Here is a 22,106-nt window from a genome sequence, read left to right on the forward strand (position 1 = left end):
AGCACAATTCTGATGTGGCGTGGCGTCATCAAAATTCCCCAAAATTCCCCAAGGCTTTGGTCTAAATAGTATTGTGCTTTCTGTACTCAGTAGGGATATGAGTCTTGTAAGGTCTGAAAGAGTTGTTTGACCCAGCATTCCTTATGTTGGGAATTGTTGGGCAGAGTTCTGCCTCCCACAGTCACAGCTGTCAGATCTGCACAGAGTTCTGTCACAGCTACAAAGGCAGATCACTTCCCCCCCGCACCCCCAACAGAGACTGTTAATACAACCTTACCTTGCTCAGCAAATCTGCTGAAGAAAGGAAAACACTTTAGCTTTATTGGCATGGTAGATCTATCAGTTATCATTCATGACAGACTATCAGCTAACATCTGAATACTAGACTTCTGTACGGCCCCCAAAACTGGACTTTGACACTGTCAGAGGGGCCGAGTCTGCCTCTCCCAACTGTGGGGTCAGGTTGGAGATCCAACTATTCTGTAAGACACTCTTCACCCCTCCCTCCTTCTCTTCCTTTCCCGCAACTTCATCTCCACTTTGTCTCCGCAGCATGAAGTGGTGCCACTTCTCCCCTCTCTGCCTCCTCCCACTTATCAAATGCCCATCCCAAAATGGAGAATTCAGTCTCTGACGGGATGGGCTTCCTAGGTTGCTTAGCTGTGCTTCCTACACCAGGGGCATACGGTACATTAGGCAAGGGGAGACAGTCATCTCTTGCACTGCCGCCTCAAAGGGTCCCCCAAGAGCAAGGCCAGCCATGCTGTGAGAGGCCCTGAATGCACCGGCGGGCAGACACTTTGGGTAGCAAGGGGAAGGTTTTGCAACTGCTTGAAGCTAGCTGGGAACAAGAAGTTCCCTGTTCGTAGCATCCCGTGTGTGTGTGGGGGGGGGGGCGACCTCACACTGCGGATGCCATCTTCCCCTCCCCCATCTAAAGTGCCTGCTGGCTGTCTGTCTTGTTCATTCTTTGGGAACAGACTGCTACTACATTCAGAAGAACATTTCTGCCTTCCTCTAAACATTTTGTATCCATCAACCATTTTTGCTGCATACCATCCTGAGGTATAGACCAATTTGAAATTCAACCAGCTATGACAATTTATATTGACTACAAACTGAGCCAGAACCCACTTTTGGACAAATGGTTTTGTTTTTTGTTTGTTTTGCTTTTTAAAGATTTTTAAGATTTGTTTCTTTGAACCATTTTAATACAAATGTCTGACTGCTCAGTTGTCAAGCTGCATGCATGAAAAATTGGCCAGCCCAAACAGTGTAATGGTCATTAGCAAATGGAACTTTTAAATTCACTAAGTGCTTTCTTGTTGTTTTTAAAGGTAGTACAAATATTTATATTGGGGGGAAACTGATGTTTAACTTGATCTTTGGGGAACAGGACCATCACCCATTACATGCAGTTTGTGGACAGACGGTATTTTGACATTCAGTTTTGCTATCCAGAAACAGAATGACTTGCTCGCTGATGACCCTATCTATCTTCAGAACAGCATCCCTGCAGTGGCTGTTGCCACTGTTGAAAAGTTGTATATAAAAATACTGTGAGGGGCCCATTTTAAAATCTCATTTCCGGGCCCACTCCAACCTTGGTATGCCCCTGCCCTATACATTGTACACCAGGAGCCTCTTTGCATGAGCAGTGAGAAGGGCTCACAGGCGGGCTGCAGGGAAAGCAGGTTAAACCTATTTTCCCCACAGTCAAACATCTCCCCTTCCTCTCATCAGCTCTCCCAGCAGTTCCAAGGGTCAGGATGCCAGGATGTGCCGCCATGCATTGCCCCATCGCCTGGAGCTCTGATAATGCACCGCACAAGTGCATGGTGCATTATGGGAATCACCCCTCCCTTCCCCAAGTGTCCCAGCCGTGGTTGCAAGCAAGGTTTAAGGGAGCACTCACTCCCTTAACCTCATTTTACTGGGTGGCTCAAGAGGTAGGTTTGCCACCATGGAGCCGCCGGGATTGGCGCAATCCTGGTGGTTCACACATGCATGCAAAACCAGGCTCGGCTCCCTTAGTCCACTTTTGCACATGCATGTGAATAGCCTCCATGTCTCCTTTGTTTCTTGGCTATACGCCCTACATATTTTCTGGCATGTTTTCTATTTTATCAGTAAAAATAGGCGAGCATGTCTCTACCATTTTGGGTCTCTACACCTTTGTTTTCTTTTTCTTTTCTTACAGGCTATCATCACTACAGCCATCATTGCTAAGGATAAAGGTTTATGGTTGGGCTAAAACTGAGCTCAGTGCAGGTGCGAGGCTCATGCTATAAATGGCACTTCTTTGAATTGGAACTGGAGTCACACAACCTTTTTGAAGTGGTGTGCCAAGTCCTGACGTGAAGCACAGATGCCACTGGCCACATTCCCTGAGCACCAGCAACATCTCTCATACTGATCTTGGGGTGGGGCTAGTCTGCCTCTTTTCCATGCACTTTCTCAGCTTTTCCTGGCTAGTTTCAGTCAGTTTGCTAGCTGGGAGACTTGCTTTTTCTCTCATGAAAGAGCAAGAGAGGAAGTAAGCCTCTCAGCTAGTAAGCCAGCTGGAAGTGCACAGGAAGGAGCCAGAGTAACCCCCCTCATGCCAACATCAGGAATGGGGCTGCTCCACCTTCTCCCCACACACTTCATCAGCCTCTCTCTACACCAGTCTTTGCACCAGCCAGCAGCCAGTTGGCGTGCCATGCAGTATCACTTTGTGTGCCAGGGGTTTCTGACTCCTAGATTGGGGTATAGGGAAGAGATACTGAATACACACATTAGACCTGTTTATGCTAGAGATGTAAATGGCAGTTGGATTATTCCTAGCAAGCAACCTGAAGAGTTAATCTGACCTTAGACAGGAAAGCATGTTGGGGGGTGAGATGCATATGTAAATGGATTCTCTTTAGATTTCCATTGTGTCATGTAGGCACACAGACTCACAGACCTCTCTCTCTCCATCCAAATAGACATATAACTCAACTAAGTTTTCTATTTTAAAACATAAAGTTTCTTACAGTTATGAATGATAGTTCCAAGTGGTTTCTTCAGAACCCAACTCTGCTAACAGTGTAAAGTTTCTATAACTAACTTCTATATTGGAATCAATGTGATTTACTTATTTAAGACTTTCCGGGGGCTTCCTGCTTGCTCACTGTGGCTACGACAAGAAAATATCTGCTTACTATTACTGATTTGTTATGGCTCTGCACAGTATTGTTATGTTGCTTTGTGCCTATATTAGCAGATCAGCCAGGCAGATTATTTTTTACAGACGGTAGTAATCTAGTTTATGAGAACTACAGAAGTTTTATTTGTCAACCAGGGTGCTGTCTAAGACATACACAGCAACCTTCTGTTACACTTTCAAATTTCTGAAGCTGAAGAGTAAATTAAGCTCTTTAATATCTTTCCCCTCCATTATTTATAATTATGCTTGTACATTTCAAATAGATTTTATGAGGGCTGATATAGAGGCAGAAATTTCGTCCTCATTGCCTACAGAAATATGATCCCTTTCTAGCAGGGTAAGAATTATCCCTTGGATGTTCTGGCTAATTGACAAGAGAGGAGTTAACTTTATTGGTAATTAAATAGTGACCCCCCCCCATAATCTTTCTATATTCAGATTTATGTTTTAGTTTTCGTTTGAATATACACTATAGACCCATTTGGAATACATTTCCTTGGTATATGGGATTAAAAGTGAATGTGCTGAAAGCAGGATGTCCATTTTTTTTGGACATCCTGACACAATTCTTGTGCATCCTTTATGGCATTATGGCATGGGAAGAGGCTGTTTGTCCAATGGCAGCTCTACACATCACCCAAATAATACTTTAAATAAGAAACAGCCTCCCAACAGACAAACAGCGCTTCCATACAATAAATGATGTGCTGGGAGGTTTTTGGGACATCTGTGAAGGATGTCATAATGATTGTGCAATTGGTGCATGCTGCTTTTTAATAACATTAAGCATTTTTCAGACCAGCCTTATGTATATTGTTCAATGTTTATGCATATTGTTCAGTTTGTTAAAATCATTCCTTATCATTTCTGGGCTGCTGTTCTGTTAATAAAAACATAACCGAATCAATCCTTTGAATCTAAGGGTGTAATGTTAAACACCCGATTGTATTCTATCTGATAGTCTTTTATGTTTTATGGATTAGAACTTTGTCCCAGTAGGGATCCTGTAGAGAGTGTGGTGGGTGGAGTCAGAAAGGGAGAGAAAAGAGAAGAAGAAAATGGAGTTCTTCCTGCAATAAAGTCTTAGTTAAAAAAAACATAAGATTACTTTGGGCCACGTCATACACACAGTAACATGGAATCATGGGCCCAATGGACCCACGGTTCATAGGAACATAGGAAGCTGCCATAGGAAGCTGTCAGGCCAGTGTTCTATCTAGCTCACTATTGTCTACACAGACTGGCAGTGGCTTCTTCAAGGTCTCAGGAAGGAATCTCTCTCAGCCCTATCTTGGAGAAGCCAGGGAGGGCTTGGAGAAGCCAAGGAGAAGCCAAGGAAGGCAAACCTGGTTGCATATGACCCAGGGGGACAAGTCATGCTTGATACCATAAGACTAATTCACTCAAAGTTTGCAGCTTGGTGTCTTTTTAATTCCATCACTGCCTGTTGGATTGCAACCTCCTAGGGACCAAACATGGGGTGGGTGGTAGGCAATTACCACAGGAACCACATGGCAACTCGAGTTGGTGCTAAAAGGTTCTACATAGGGTATAATGAGGACTCAGACTGGCCCATTATTTCCTATGCAGAGCTCCCACAGGCACAAAACTGGGGTGTGTGGTAGGCACCCATGGGTGCCAACTACCACAAAGACTCAAAAGCAATCAGACACTCCTTTGATTTTTAATGATTTTTTGAAAATATTTCAATTTTTTTGCATTTTTCCCTTAGGGAATAATGAGGATGAGGTTGCCCCATCTGCCCCCTTGGGTGGGTGCTTGGGCACCCCAAAGTGGGTTTGAGGGCAAGGCACATTGTGCCACACTCCCCCCAGAAGTCCCAAGTCAGTGGGGTTCATTTTTAAAAATATTTTTAAAAAATATTTTAGCCTGTTTGACAGAATGTCAATGCACTGAATATGAATCCCTCCCCCATTCAGAAAAGAACAGTGTGTGACCTTGATTGCTGTGCACAGTCTCCATTATACACGATGAATAACTCTTAAAACTGGTTCGTGTTGACTTTGAATTCGAACCGAACCAAGAGGGTTTCGAGCAAAACCAAACCTACCCACCCTGGTTCAAATTCAAACCAAACAGGCCAAGCCTGTTTTGTGTACACCACCTGTTACCTCACCATAACCCATCCACCCCCCTCAGTCATCATGATATCACTGTGTGACACTGAACCAGAGAGTATGGTACCGCTCATACTGAGTCAGGATGTGGCACAGCCCAGAGAGAATGGCTGCCATAAGAAACATAAGAACAGCCCTGCTGGATCAGGCCCAAGGCCCATCTAGTCACGCATCCTGTTTCTCACAGGTGCCCACCAGATGCCGCTGGAAGCCACAGACAGGAGTTGAGGGCGTGCCCTCTCACCTGCCATTACTCCCCTGCAACTGGTACTCAGAGGCACCCTGCCCTTGAGGCTGGAGGTGGCCCACAGCCCTCCGACTAGTAGCCATTGATAGACCTCTCCTCCATGAAGTCACCCAAACCCCTCTTAAAGCCATCCAAGTTGTTGGCTGTCACCACATCCTGTGACAGAGAGTTCCACAAGTGGATCACACGTTGTGTGAAAAAGGACTTCCGTTTATTGTTCCTAGACCTCCTGGCAATCAATTTCATGGAGTGACCCCTGGTTGTGTGAGAGGGAGAAGAATTTCTCTCTATCCACTTTCTCCACACCTTGCATGATTTTATAGACCTCTATCATGTCTCCCCGCAGTAATCTTTTTTCTAAACTAAAAAGCCCCCGGTGTTGTAGTCCTGCCTCATAAGAAAGGTGCTCTAGACCCCTGATCATCTTGGTTGCCCTCTTCTGTACCTTCTCCAGTTCAACAATGTCCTTTTTAAGGTGTGGTGACAAGAATTATACACAGTACTCCAAGTGTGGTCGCACCATAGTTTTGTATAAGGACATTATAATGTTAGCCATTTTATTTTCAATCCCCTTTCTAATGATCCCTAGCATGGAATTTGCCTTTATCACAGCTGCCACACATTGAGCCGACACTTTCAACGAGCTGTCCACCACAACCCCAAGATCCCTCTCCTGGTCTGTCACCGACAGCTCAGATCCCATCAGCATATACTTGAAGTTGGGGTTTTTCATCCCAATGTGCATCACTTTACACTTGCTAACACTGAACTGCATTTGCCATTTTGTTGCCCACTCCCCCAGTTTGGAGAGATCCTTTTGGAGCTCCTCACAATCCGTTTTGGATTTCACTACTCAAAAGAGTTTGGTATCATCTGCAGATTTGGCCACATTGCTGCTTACCCCTGCTTCTAGATCATTTATGAATAAATTAAAAAGCACTGGTCCCAGTACAGATCCCTGGGGGACCCCACTTCTTACTTCCCTCCATTGTGAAAACTCTCCTTTTATGCCTACCTTCTGTTTCCTGTCTTTCAACCAGTTAGCAATCCTCACATGTACTTGTCCCCTTATCCCATGACTGCTAAGTTTCCTCAGGAGTCTTTGATGAGGAACTTTGTCAAAAGCTTTTTGGAAGTCTAGGTAGACTATGTCAACTGGATCACCTTGATCCACACACTCGTTGACACTCTCAAAGAAGTCCAAACGGTTGGTGAGGCAAGATTTACCTTTGCAGAAGCCATGCTGGCTCACTCCCAGCAGGGCCTGTTCTTCTAGGTGCTTTACAATTTTATCCTTGAGGATGCTTTCCATCAATTTGCCTGGAATGGACGTTAGGCTAACCAGCCTTTAATTTCCCAGATTGCCCCTGGATTCCTTTTTGAAAATCGATGTTACATTTGCTACTCTCCAGTCCTCTGGTACAGAGCCTGATTTCAGGGATAAGTTAAATATTTTAGCAAGGAGGTCAGCAATTTCACATTTGAGTTCTTTGAGGAGTCTTGGATGGATGCCATCCGGCCCTGGTGATTTGTTAGCTTTAAGTTTTTCCAGACAGTTTAGAACATCATCCCTTGTCACTTCTATCTGACTCAGCTCTCTAGCCTCCATCCCTAAAAAGCCTGGTTCAGGAACAGGTATATGCTCAATATCCTCTGCCATGAAGACAGATGCAAAGAACTCATTCAGCTTCTCTGCAACCTCCATATCCTCCTTAATAATCCCTTTCACTCCCTCATTGTCTAATGGTCCAACTGCCTCCCTGGCAGGTTTCCTGCTTCTGATGTACTTAAAGAAGTTTTTGTTATTCCCCTTGATACTTTTGGCTAAATGTTCCTCAAACTCTCTTTTTGCCTCCCTTATTGTCACCTTGCATTTCTTTTGCCAGAGTTTGTGTTCCTTTCTGTTCTCTTCACTTGGACAGGCCTTCCAATTTTGGAAGGAAGTCTTCTTCCCTTTTATGGCTTCCTTGATGGTACCCGTTAGCCATGCTGGCATCCTCCTGGACTTAGTGGTACCTTTCCTCCTTTTGTCTATACAATCTAACTGTGCCTCTAGTATTGTGGTTTTGAGTAAGCTCCATGCACTCTGGGGCGAAGTGACTCTCCTGATTTCCCCCCTCAGCTTTCTTTTCACCATACTCATTTTAGAGAAGTTTCCTCTTCTGAAATTCAAAATGTCTGTGTTAGACATCCTTGGTGATTCTTTCCCCGCATGTATGCTGAATTTGATGGCACTGTGGTCACTGTTCCCTAGTGGGTCGATGACACTGACGTCATGCATCAGGTCCTGGGTGTCACTCAGAATTAGATCCAAGGTCGCCTTCTCTCTGGTCGGTTCCATGACCTTTTTTATTTTAAGCGCCAGCAGTCTGGTTCCATCTTGGCTCAAGTGCAGGCTGTCCCTTTTGTACAGTCCTTGCTTGCCCCAAAATGTGTCCCAGTGCCTAACAAATCTAAACCCCTCCTCCCGGCACCAACATCTCATCCACGCATTGAAACCCCTCAGCTATGCCTGTCTCACTGTACTTGCATGTGGAACATGTAGCATTTCTGAGAATGCTACCTTGGGGGTCCTGGACTTCAAAATGCTACCTATCAGCCTAAATTTGGCTTCCAGGACCTCCCGACTGCATTTCCCCACATCGTTGGTGCCAACGTGCACCACGACAGCTGTCTCCTCCCCAGCACTGCCTAGGAGCCTGTCTAGATGCTGCGTAATGTCCGCAACCTTCACACCAGGCAGGCAAGTCACCGTGCGATCAACACGTGGGTCACAAACCCATCTCTCTATCCCTCTAATGATTGAATCACCAACTACAAGGAGGCCCCCACCCCGCAGAGGAGTATCCCCTGTGTGAGAGGATATGGGCACAGAAGGGGTCCCTTCTAAAGGAGCATTTCCCTCTTCCTCAGACCGATGTCCTCCTTGCCCAAGACCTTTATTCTCCCTGACAGCAGAGGAGCTAACAGCCCTGGAGTGGGATGCCTCTATCACATCCCTGAAGGTCTCATCCACATGCCTAATAAACTATCTAATAAATGGACAATAAGCTCCCTAAGTCTCTCTGAGCTTCTCCAGATCTGCCACCTTGGTCTCAAGGGAACAGATTTGTTCCCTGAGAGCCAGGAGCTCCTTGCACTGAGCACACACCCATGACTTCTGCCCATGGGGCAAATAGTCATACATGTGGCACTCTGTGCAATACACTGGGAAGTGCCCCTTCCCCTGCTGACCTTCTATCTTCATACTGTTTTTGTTGGCTGTTTACGGTATTTAGGGAGCTTATTGTCCATTTATTAGATAGTTTATTAGGATAGGTCTCAGCTGTAATGGTCAACTATTTAACTGTCCAAACAGCCTTTCCCAAGAATAGCAATAGCAATAGCAATAGCACTTACATTTATATACCGCTCTATAGCCGGAGCTCTCTAAGCGGTTTACAATGATTTAGCATATTGCCCCCAACATTCTGGGTACTCATTTTACCGACCTCGGAAGGATGGAAGGCTGAGTCAACCTTGAGCCCCTGGTCAGGATTGAACTTGTAACCTTCTGGTTACAGGGCAGCAGTTTTACCACTGCGCCACCAGGGGCTCTAGAATATGAGGGAAGAATATGAGGGAAACGAGGGAGGGATATGTACTTACGTTCTCTTCTCCACCAGGCTCATTGTGATCCTTGTAATCACAGGGGCTTGTTCCAGGCTCCCTTGCACACTTCCCGCTAAACTCCTGCAAAACTCCTACGTCCTGTTTGCTATCCCTGTTCGCTATGCTCTCGGGCCTTCACCTCATATGTAGAGTAGCCTTCCAACTGTCACACAGGATGTGAGTCAAAGGAAAGGAATTTGGGGCCTCTCCCAGCCCTAGCTGACTCCACCCCTCCAGGCAGCCACTAAGTAAACACTGGAGTTAGGTAAAAACTCCTAAGAACTCCTAGCCCTGTGATATCTTAACCCTAAGAAGTAACCCTAACAAGTAACAGAGAGAGAGAGAGGGGGGGGGGAGAGAGAGAGAGAGAGAGAGACTAAGACCTACCCCTTAAAGAGAAACAGTCCCTGCAAAACTCCCCTCTTCCTGTTAGTTCATTTGAGGGGGAAAGGCTAGATGTTTAGAAAAGCTTGCTCACCTTCTCAGTTGTGTCTGCTCTTCCCAGAGTAGTCTTCCAACTTCCAAGTAGCCTTCCAACTTCCAACTTCTGCCTTCGAACATCACGGGGAGCCTGAGGCAAACTCACCTCAGATTCACCCCCCTGATGTCTAAATGAGAGAACTGCAGTCCCTGGATGCAACAGCAGTTCTGATTCTTCCCTCAAACCTGGGAATGAATCCTTGCTTGGAATTAGGTTTCACTCACCCAACTGAGAGTCTGTTGCCTCCAGCATGTCGGGGAGTTAAAGGGAATAAGCTCCTCCCTTCTTGAGTGCAATTGGCTGTTGTAGCTATCCTTCTTGCATTGGAGGAACCCCACACAGCCATTTCCTCCCCCTTTGCATTCTCCCAGACTGCAAAGGATGATGGTCTAAGACGATTGAATGAACGCAAACTGCAGGTCCATTGAACCCACAGTTTCAAGATAACTCCAAAGGTGGCCAATTCCTCTGGAATGTGCTGCTGTGAGGCCTTGATTTCTGTTGCTTCACCTCCCCACCTGGTCCCTGATGGAGTGTGGACCAGCCTTCTGCGCTAGTAAGGCAGGCTAATATCAGGAAGCCTAGACTTCGTATTATAGCTTGTTACATTCAAGTTCAGCTTGAAGTCAGCAATTTTCTTTATTCACACGATCTAGAGGGGGGAAAGACCTCTTGGAGCATTAAAAAGAAAAAGGCTATGTAGAAAGAGCCTATAAATGTAAGTTAAGGTTAATGATTTACTGAGAAAATAGCTAAAGCTATTTCTTCTCATAGTGAAAAGACAACTCCAAGGGTTTTTTGTTTTTTTAAACTGTATAAACACAGGGCAGATACCATCATGAAATGGGACCCCCTTGACCTTGGAAGTGTAAGGTCAAGACAAGTCTATTTGTAACAGGAATGTATAAGTGTTGTCACAAGTTCATATACCTAAAGTCTCAAGTACCTGGCTCTATTATGTTGCCAAAATTCCATGCCTGGGCTCTTATGTTGCCAGCATTAAGGGTCTCTGAACAGCAGAGACCATAAAATGTCTCACTCTCTCAAATATATGAACATAAGCTCATGCCTGTATAGATCTATAATCAATTTACTCAGCAATGACTCCCAAAGTACTCATATCTTGTGAACATGCTTCACAATGTTGAACAACCCACTGCTACAAGCTAATGAGATAGCATGCTTGAGCCAATGGGCTATAGGCTCTGCAGTATTCCAGGAGTGCAATTTCTTTTCTGCCTTTTCCAATTATTCTCATTCCATGCCTTCAAAAGAAAATAACATAAATCTACATAAAATCTACACTGAGAATGATGTTGAACTGCAATATATCACAATTACAGCAACCATAATCACTTTTTTCTTTACACCCAATCATCAAAGAAATCTCAAGGCACTGGTTGCTCTTGTACATCAAAGCAAATGCAACAACAACAACAAAATTCAGGTTTGCATTTGAGCCTCTTTTAAAGAACACATAGGTAAATTATTGGGCAGTTTGGTTCTATGAATCAGCCTTAGTGTGCTTCAGAACAAACAGGAGATCGCACTGCAGAAGTTAAAGTAGCCATACTGTTCTGAGATCAAATGGGGAAGAGCTCTCCACACTTCCTAGAAACTCAGTCAGGAGGGTTGCGAAGCTTCTCCAGCCTTTAGGGTTGATAAACAAGCTGCAGGATTGAGCATAATGGAGTATTGGGGGCACCACTCAGTTTGTGCAGTAATCTGCTATGCACAGCTTCATCCTATGTGTATTTACTTGGAAAAACATCCCTTAATTAACTGAGCTTACATCCAAGCAAGCATACAATATTAAGCATATCTGCTCAGAAGTAAGTCTCATGGTCTCTCCGTAACACTAGACAGGGTGTGTTTTATAGCTGCCTCTCTCATAAAAACAAAGCTCCAGTTCATATATAAAGGGAAACTCGAGGTCCCTTCACCTCCAGTTCCTAAACCTGAATATATTAAGCCGGGCAATTATGGTTTTTTTAAAAAGGGGGGACCAGCGGTTTCCCTCCCCTAACTCCATTTGTCATAGGAACATAGGAAACTGCCATTTACTGAATCAGACAATTGGTCTATCGAGCTCAGTATTTGTTGGGAATTCTCTCTGGTAGGAGAAGCCCTTTTTCATTATAGCAGACTTCACAGAGGCACAACACAGTGGAATTTAGTTAGGCATGTGTGTATGCTGAGAGCAAAGTAACTTGGAGCCAGATCGTAGTTTCAAATCAATATAAATGGTATTTATTAGAGAACTCCATTCTAGATAGGAGAGTGAGGAGTTAGGATCTCTAATCTAGCTAGCTTGCTGGATTCAGATGGATTCTGCATCTCTGCACACATGGTGCAGGGGAGAGGAGCTTGCATGTTGCAAGGTAGAAGAAACAGGAAGAGAAGGGAGGGAGGAAGTGCAAAGCAGGAAGGAAGGAAGTTAGTCCCTAAGAGTAGCAATCGACATTCCAAAGGGATAGTGTCAGAGCAGTAGAGAAGGGATGACCAATGTCTTGACCCTCTAGCCCTCTGACTCACTAGTCTGTCCTCCACTGTCTTTGAGACAAGAGACAGCACATCATCCTTCATTTCTAAGAGTATTGTCTTCACAGACTGGCAGTGGCTTCTCCAAGGTTGCAGGAAGGAATCTCTCTCAGCCCTATCTTGGAGAAGCCAGGGAGGGAACTTGGAACCTTCTGCTCTTCCTAGAGTGGCTTCATCCCCTGAGGGGAATATCTTACAGTGCTCATACATCCAGTCTCCCATTCAGATGCAACCAGGGCAGACCCTGCTTAGCTATGGGGACAAGTCATGCTTGCTAACACAAGACCAGCTCTTCTCTCCCATGTCACCTTCGGTCTGTAGTACATTTTGCCACTGTAAACTGTATTTTGGTGGCCCTGGAGGTACACAGAACCAGGAGAGCAGTGTGCCTTCATTGCAAACCAGAGTTGAAGGAGGAAGCTCCACCTTCAGTTTGGCTGCTGTTGGCTATGTGGGCTGTCTTTCAGAAAAGGTAGCCTGCACAGCTAGCTCTCCCGCCTCTCTTCAGTCTTGCTGACTGCAGAGAGCCTCTGGAGCATTACGTCTAGATAGTGGGTGAAGGGTGTGTATGGAACAACACCCTCCACCCTCTATGAGGCGAGAAGAGCTGGTCTTGTGGTAGCAAGCATGACTTGTCCCCTTAGCAAAGCAGGGTCCACTCTGGTTGCATATGATTGGGAGACTAGGAGTGTGAGCACTGTAAGATATTCCCCTTAGGGGATGGAGCCGCTCTGGGTAGAGCCAGAAGGTTTCAAATTCTCTCCCTGTCATCTCCAAGATAGGGCTGAAACGCTGTCTGTGTAGAAAATACTGAGCTAGATGGACCTATGGTCTGACTCAGAATATGGCAGCTCCCTATGTTCCTATGTAAACCTAAAAACAAACACAGGGGGGGTATTCTCAGGATCACTGGAAAGCGTGCTAAGGGAGTTTAGCCTGCTTTCCAGTCATCATGAGAACCAGCGGGCTTGCAGGTGAGCCTGGTGGTTCCCTGGTGGCTAGCCCGCCAAAGTAGCTCTCCCCTTAGCCCAGGTTAGCGGAGTGAGTGCTCCGCTAACCCGGGCTTCCTGATCGTGTATTCAACACATGAGGAGATCCCCGGCCAGGAGGCTGAAAGCAGCCTCCCGGGCTTGGGGCTCTCTCCAGCATGCCCTCGCACGAGGCATCCTGGCACTTCCGGGGGCCGTGCGGTCCCTGATCCCTGCAGCCCTAGATCCCCGCAGCCCCCGCCGGCTCTATGACAGAGCCAGCAGTCGTGTGGGTGGCTTTGCTGGCTGCTCGGGCTGCTGCCTTGATCATCTGCGGCGAGAGAGGGCTAAGCCCACTCTCCCAGCAGAACCCCCTCCGGCGGGTCTCACTGATCGTGAGACTCGCCTCAGAGACAGACCTGCCAGCACAATGCACAACTGCAAAACCAAGAAATCCAAACCAAACATCAGCAACTACTGTTACTGTCTGCCACAAACAAATACCTAGCAAGACACGTATGGCACAAGGCAGCAAAACCAACCCAGCATGCAAACTGCAAAGAAAGAGGGTTAGGCAACACCACACCACATTGAATGAGAAATTAAAATAATGCACCTTGAGATTTTTTTTCTGCTCTTCTCTTTGTGCATGAAGTGTGCCTACAAGGAAAATCCACCTCATACTGGCAGGTCCACACACATCTTTGCTGAAGGCAACACAGGCCCCAGACATGTTTTGGCACTTACTCATCATTGGCGGTGCATGCATGTTTGGTGTGTGTGTGTCCGTGCAAGAACTAAACTGAAGAGGGAAAAGAAGTGGTGGGGGGGGGCATACACATTACACACCACATCACAATGCACAAATATTATACAGACACTTCACAGCTAAGTATTTACACAACACCAACTCAGACGAAAGCTTTCAAAACACTATGACCACAAAAGAAAGAAACCTCTAGACTGTCTCTCCACCACACACTGTCACTCACACCACAAAAATCTCCACACACACGCACACGCACACGCACACGCACACGCACACACACACACACACCTACCTGGACAACAATTCTACACATTTGTACACATCTATAGCTCCCACTGCCTCCTCCTCCCTCCAAGTCACCTATGTACACTTCCAAAAAATTACATGTCTACAAATTAACTTATTTACAGATTTACACATTTACAAATATATACAGTGCTGCACTGGCACAACCACATAGTATTTGTCTGTCTGCCCACAGCCCCCTTAGTGCTGCTGGCCAGTGGGAACCAGAGGGATGATCAGCAACATGGGTTATGCTAGTGGGGGTGTGAGTCCAGTTGTCATGTCACAGCAGTAGCGGCATGCTGCAACATCACACAGCTGAATGAAGAAGAGGGAGGGTTGGGGTAAGTGGAAGCTGTTGCTGGGCAGGTGACCAAAACCATGGGTCAACCATGGGTCAACCATGGGCCAATCACTTGTCCAGCTCATACACAATCAGGGGGCAATACACAATCAGGCAATATACGATCAGGGGGAGGGCAACCTTGAGGAAGACCAACTGCTCCACCAAGCCAACCGGGACAGAGTGGGTGTTAACAAATTGTCTGCATGTAAAAACACCCACTTGCTCTGGACGCTGGTTGACAGGCAGGAGAGGAGGTGCCTAGCCACCACTGCCAGGTCTGGCCAGACTTGGTGGTGAATTGCCCACAACTGTGCATAGTGTAACTCTGGGTCTTCCTCCACAGGCGCCTCCAGATACTGGGCAACGCATTGTGCAGCACCTGAGGCCCTGGTAGGCCAAGCCTCCCGCAAACCAGACAAGGTGCCAAGGCACACCTGCTTAAACCACTGGGCTGATTTAGCAGGGGGAACTGCCTGCTATGTTGGTACCGCTGCCTGGGATTCTGCCCTGCCAGACTGGGAACAGGAAGGGCCAGTGGGAGAGGAAGGGTTGTCCGAACTGCTGCTGGGTGTGGGCCATGCACACTCAGGGGACACACCATCACCACCCTCCTGGTCTCTGGTCCTCCTGACCACCTCCTCTCTCATGCTATCGACCAGGAGGTCCCTCCACCTGGGCAAGTCATCCATGCAAACAACATTGCCCTTGATGGTCGCAGAGACAAACCACAACATACTACTCTGTGTCACCCAGCACACCAACCAGCCTGTCAACAACCCCAGCCCTCAGCCATCCAAGCAATGCATGCCCCTCTGGTGTGGTCAGAGAGGTACAGAGTTCACCCATCAGCTTTTCCAGGAGAAGAGCTGTGGGCAGGGCCAGGCTGAGAGGAGTGGCATCAGCACTCAAGTTCTTCATGGCAAGCAGGAAGGGCACGAGTGTCAATGGATCTAGGACAACTCTCTGCTATGCTGCTTCTTTGTGGTGTGTGTGTGTGTGTGTGTGTGTGTGTGTGTGTGTGTGTGTTTTCCTGGGAGAGATGAGTGAAGTTTGCTGGGAGGTATACTTCCAGTAGGGTCACCCAAGGCACAAAGGTCATCCTACCTACCCAGCTAAAGCAAGCAAGCACGCACCTATGATGGGTAGCAGTGATACAGGAAGGACAGTCACTTTAGTGATGACTATAGCATCATTTCATACTGCATGGGAGAAGGCAATGGTAAACCATGCCTGTATTTTGCCAAGAAAACCACATGGATAGTCAAGATAGAATGATTGTCAATGTATTGCCCTCAGGTGGGATGGTATTCAACATGCTACTGAGGAAAAGCTAAGGATCTCTCAGAGTACCGATGGTGTTTATGATGTGGTTAGGCTAAAGCCTTTTGGACGCCTAGCAGCTGATGTTGCCATGCAGGAAAAGAAAATCCAAAGCTGCAAAGATAGAATTACAATGGGAACGCAGAACTTAAGAAGCATAGGAACATAGGAAGATGCCATATACTGAGTTGCTGGCAGGAGCGGGCTGCTCTCCGCTCCTTCACCCACTTCCCATCCCTATAGAGAGAGCAGAGAACGGTTTTGAAGTGCAGAGCACTTGAAGTGCACGGGGGCTGTTTGTTTGCGAAGAGAGCAGGGAGCTGCTTTGAAGTCTTTGTTGGAGTTTCACATTGAGTTTTCCCTGCAGTGAGTTGGCTGTGTTGAGGTGACACACAGTGAGTTGGCCACAGAGAGTTGGCCACAGAGAGTTGTCCCATTCCCTGTGCCGACGATACCATCTTGAACACGAGCTTCCACTATGAGTTGGATAGGTTATACATGCCCAAGACCTCATTCCTCACCAGGTCATTGAGGGCCACTTCCTGCTCCAAGAGGTGCTAGAACAAGAGGAAGGTGGAGTTCCACTGGGTGTCTACATCTGCGGTAGTGAGATGGTGAGGAAGGCCATGCTCATGCTGCCACTTGTGGAGCAAGCGCCTGGACTTCTCAATCCAGTGGAAGTGAACTGCAATCTTGTTGGCCTTGTCCACAAGTGCAGCAGTGGTAGCAGCAGCATCCCTTCAGGGAAGAGCCGCTCCTGGGCTGCGCTGCAAAAGCAGTGCCAGCCTTAGTTTAACTGCCGAAAGGGCTGCTTGGCCCCTTCAGCAGTTAAACTATACTCCCATCCCGAACAGAGCCTCAAGGTTCCATTCAGGAGCCAGACCACGCCCCCGCGTCTGATATCAGGTGTGGGGGTGGGGTCAGTGGGGCCATGGCAGCGGCCACACACAGGCCGCTGCCGGTCCCACTCCACCAGTGTCACAATCTAAAATGAAACATAAGATAGACACCAGCAACAGTCACTGGAGGTACTCTGCTGGGGGTGGATAGGGCCAGTTACTCTCCTCCTGCTAAATAAAGAGAATCACCATATTAAAAGGTGCCTTTTTGCCAAGTTAGCAGCATTTACAATTCAGTGCAGTGTAAGAGGGCACTGATGTTTTCAGATGTAAGGGTTACTAATTACTGGGCAAAGTGATTTATTTTCCTTATATGAAAAGCAAGTGTCTTTATTTGTTTAGGGCTAGTAAATATTCCTAACTGAACACTGAGCAAATCGGAGGAATTGTATCATTAAAAGGTATAAAAACAGCAATACATCAAAACACACTCCATGATCCTGCTTGAACTATACAACGTAGTATGTCTTGGAACCAGGTTCATTCCCAATCTTATAATTTGCCGGTCCCTGCTCTCCATTATTAAGCACATAATAACAATGTTGTATATGACTTATTGTGCCATGTTTGTAATGCTTGACCTCAAAAGACATTTCCATGCTTCTTTTTTCAGTAGAAAAGCAGCCTTTTATTAAGTGAGGCTATTCCCATGATCAAAATCCCTGGTGGCTAGAGAGGGCTGGGGGGAAGGCAGGACACTTGTTAGAGTTCTGTCACACTGTGCACTCCTACAACCAGCATGGCATAGCTGAATACTTAAGAGATCTGGAGGAGGAAGTCCTCCAGTACCTCACATTGCATTGCATGCTATGCTGCAGCTCCCTGCTGCCTGGCCACTCTTTAAGCCACACTCTGTGATCCTGAGGGAGACGGGCTGCCAGGAGCTACAGAACACAGCCCCAACTGTACACACGGTTGGGACTGCTGAGATGAGCTGGGGCTTCACTCCTTTAACCTCAGTTTTTAGTTGGGCTTGCCAACACGGTAGCCCTGTTTTGGAGCAGCAGGGTGGGAGCCAGTTCTGAGGCTCCACATGAGCCTTGTAATGCAGGTTTTCGTGCTCCTGCCCTACTGCAGCTGGTCATGAGAATGACCTTAGTGTGCGTGATAGAGGATCATTGATTTAGTTTTAAGAGGTGATGTGTGGCTTTAACAACCACGTATTTCAATATAATTTTAAACAGCCATTTACAGTGGGTGGGGGGGGGACTCAAAATATTTATTTATTAAAAATCTTTTTTGTCTAGGCCAAGGCTGGGTCTTCTGCTAAATGATCCTAATGGGTTTAGCAGGTGAGCCTGCTAAACTCATGCAGCTGAAATTTGCTGTGGTAGTCACAACCTAGTGGAGGATGGGTCAGCTGCATAGACTTGATAAAATACTGCCTTACACTGAATCAGACATTATTCCATATAGGTCAGTATTGTTGACAGACTGTCAAGAGCATTCCAGGGTTTCAGATAAGGTTTCCAGCTTCAGCTGGAGATGCCAGAGATGGAAGCATGGACCTTCTATGTACTATTTTGCTATGGACCCATCTCTTTATGAAATTGATGAGGTAGCTACCTGGTGAAATGACTTGACTAGCAAGCCAGAGGTTGTTTCTGGTTCGAATCCCCGGTCTCTAGGGAACATCATATCGGGCAGCAGTGATACAGGAAGATGCTGAAAGGAATCATCTCATACTGCACAGGAGATAGCAATGGTAAACCCCTCCTGTATTCTACCAAAGGCAACCACAGGGCTCTGCGGTTGCCAGGAGTTGACACCGACTCGATGGCACACTTTACCTTACTTATGATCCTTAAAGGAGGACCTTTAGAGCCGTTGGGGCTCTATATTACTATATGCAGATGACATGGCTATCATGTCTCAGATGCCAATTGGTCTAAAACGTGCCCTTAGACTCTTTACATCCTTCTGTGCCAACAAGCTAATTGAAGTAAACTACTGTAGGTAAACTACGAAGGTAATGGTTTTTGCCAAGTGCCCAAGGTGACATAATTGGCTTATGCATGGACTTAAAATTGAACAGGTGAACTCCTTTAAATATTTAGGTGTAGTCTTTCATTCATCAGGTTCTAGGAATGCTCATATCAACTCAGTTAGGCAGACTGCTCAACTTGTCATAAACAAAATTAAATCTTATCACTCCACACGAGGGGCATTATTTACTCCAGCCACAATTAGGCTTTTTACTGCCAAAGTGTATCCCTTACTTCTATATGAGATTAATAGGCTCAATAGGGGCCTATTAACAACTTTGCACCTCTAGAAGCCATACAAGCTAAGTTTATTAGATACATACTGCAAGTCCCTTGCTGCGTGCCAAACGCGGTAATTAGACGTGAGGTGGGACTTATTAGGCTTGAGTCATGTTACTGGCATTGTATCATACTGTTCTGGCTAAAATTGGTTCTTGCTCAAGGGGGATTAGCCTCCCTAATAATGATAGATGGTTACAAATTTAAATGGAATTCTCTGGTTATACATACGTTAATTCATTATGGACTTTCCCCAGTTAAACTAATCGACCTAGGATTAGATCAGGCCACGAAGGTGGTTAAACAACACATTTTAGATATAGAATTACAGGAGGAATTGACTGGTCTCAAGAGTGGTATTTATATAGGGAACCAAACCATCAACTTTAAACCAGCAGAATACTTAAGTGAGATATCTCTGTCTAAATTTAGACGTGTCAATGCACTACCTACGGTGGATACGGATATGCAAAAACCTCCTGAGAAACTTCATTTGTTTTATCTTGCAAGCTCTTGGATGTTTTAGAGAAAACCTGAAATTAGCTTTAAATTTCACTTTGTATATGCTTTTGATAACAAATCCTAGAGAGATATACAAATTCTATCTCCTGAAACATTTTATTTGTCTTATAGAAAATTGTTTGGCCATCCCAGAGAAAGTTCAGATGTTTCTCAGGAGGAAATCTGAAAAAAATTGCTTTGAATTTCATTTGTTCAAAATGTCCACGCCAATCCCTTCCCAAGAAAATTGGATTCTGTTTCATTTAGTTTCACACCCTTCACTCTGCTTCCATTTGCCAAAACTGTCTATCTCCTATACAGTCTGGGTCTATCTTCACCCATCTGTACTTACCTGGGCCTAAAGTTTTCTTCTTAGGCACTGCTCTTTAGCCAGCTAGTTCCAGATCTGAATTGCAGAGACCAGAGACAGAGCCTTTTCAGTGGTGGTACCATGCTTATGGAAATCCCACTGGAGGGGATTTGTCAGAACTCACCCAACCCCCACTCAAAAGTTTAACCTATTTCAGTTGGCTTTTAATTGGAATTTTAAACTGAGAAAATTAAAGCTTGCAGGAGAGCGCAGAGGAGAGACAACATCTGCTCCTAGGTAGACCCCAGGGTGAGAGACTGGGTGCCTGCCTGTTTGCTTATCCTGCTGCCCCCCTGTCTGTTATCTGCTTCCCAGGACTGGCTGCTGTGCTGAGGTGAGGCATTGCAGGATTGGGGCCCGGGGAGGAGGGTGACTTGTCAGTTTCCTGCATTCCGTCTGCCTAGAGCTGCCTGCTTAGGGCTGTATAGGCTCTGTCAGTGGAGGCGGGCTCACCACTGAAGGGGCAACACCAAAGGGGGTTGCCCCTTTGGGGGAGCCACTTCAGGGGACAGCGAAGGCAAGGTCTCTTGGCCTAGGTATTTGTTTATGGGGGGCATTTAATAGTGGAGCTTCTGTTTTAATTTGTCCTGGGTGAGATGGGGAGACAGGGGGCATATCCATTGACCGTGGGGTGGCCATTTATGGTTAGGGTGGGGAACAGAAGAAGTAACATTGGCAGGTCAGCGGGCCATTACTGGGGAAGGGGACAGGGGCGTAACTACAACTAGACAGGGGGAGGCTGTTGTCTCGCCCCCCCCCCGCCTTGGGGGGGGCCCTCAGAGGCTCTCCCCCACCCAGCACTTACCCGATCTTCCTTGTGAAGTCATTTTTTAAAAAAATTGTTCTGGCGCCGCCTGCTATTTCCTTGTTGTTTGTCTCCACGGGTCCACCCATGGGGGCCCCCCTCAGAGGCTCTCCCCCACCCAGTGCCTACCCGATCTTCCTTGTGAAGTCATTTAAAAATTTTTCCTCCTCCTTGTTCTGGCGCCGCCCGCTATTTCCTTATTGTTTGTCTCCGGGAGTCCACCCTTGAGGGGGCCCCTCAGAGGCTCTCCCCCACCCAGCGCCTATCCCCATCCATTGGCTGGCTGTGGTGGTCACGTGGAGAGAGTCACATGATTATCAGCTGGCTGCCTGGAGAACGCACTGGCTGAGCAAGCAAGCGGACTCCTGCAAACAAACTGCCTGCAAACAAACCGCTCGGAAACAGTGAACAAAAACAGCAACTGTCCTAACTAGACATGGAGAAGGAGCGGCAGAAGCAGGAGCAGTCCTCAGGTTAGTTAGGAGGACAGTGAGGAGGGCAAGGGGAAATGTGCGCGGTGGGGCTAATGCAATGCAGCTGGGGTTTTTTCCCCTCCTAGCCTGTTCTCTGCCTGCCCACCTGCATGGTCCTCTGGTCTCCTTCCCCCTCCCATGCCCACATGGTCCCCAGCCAAGTCCCCTCTTCTCCCCGCCCACATGGTCCCCGCTTTGTGTTGCAAAGGCTGGTCTCTGGTGCAGGGTTCACTTTGCATGTCTCTGTTGCTTGCCTCTTTTAAGTATCTCCCTTATCTGCTTCTTTGGGCCTTGGGGAAGAAATGTATGTGGCTCATGTAACCTATGATACTGTTCTGCACTGCAGTTGTGTTGCAAAGGCTGGTCTCTGGTGCAGGCTTGACTTTGCATGTCTCTGTTGCTTGCCTCTGTTAATTGTCTCCCTTATCTGCCTCTTTGGGCCTGGGGGAAGAAATTTATGTGGCACTGCTGATGGCTCATGTAACCTATGATGCTGTTCTGTACTGCAATTGTGTTGCAAAGGCTGGTCTCTGGTGGGATATTGCTGAGTAGGCTAGTGATTCTTCCTATTTTACTTACACTAGAAATGGAAACTCCAAGTGCCAGCCAGGCCCATTCCAGTCTTAAACAAAAAAAGATGAGTGGTGATCAAAAACGCGGGTTGAAGAAAGCAAGGCTAGCAGAGGAGGCCAAGCTACCCAGGATCACATCATTTTTCACGAAGACCAGCCAAGGCACTTCAATGGAGGAAGATAAGGTGACTCAGACTGCAGAAACGGCAACAGTGAGTGCAATCTGCACTGGATCAAGTCCTGTAGAGAAGGAACAAAGTGAACTTGCAGCAGATGTGAAAACACA

Source organism: Hemicordylus capensis, chromosome 4 (assembly GCF_027244095.1).
Source record: "Hemicordylus capensis ecotype Gifberg chromosome 4, rHemCap1.1.pri, whole genome shotgun sequence".
NCBI classification, from domain to species: domain Eukaryota; kingdom Metazoa; phylum Chordata; class Lepidosauria; order Squamata; family Cordylidae; genus Hemicordylus; species Hemicordylus capensis.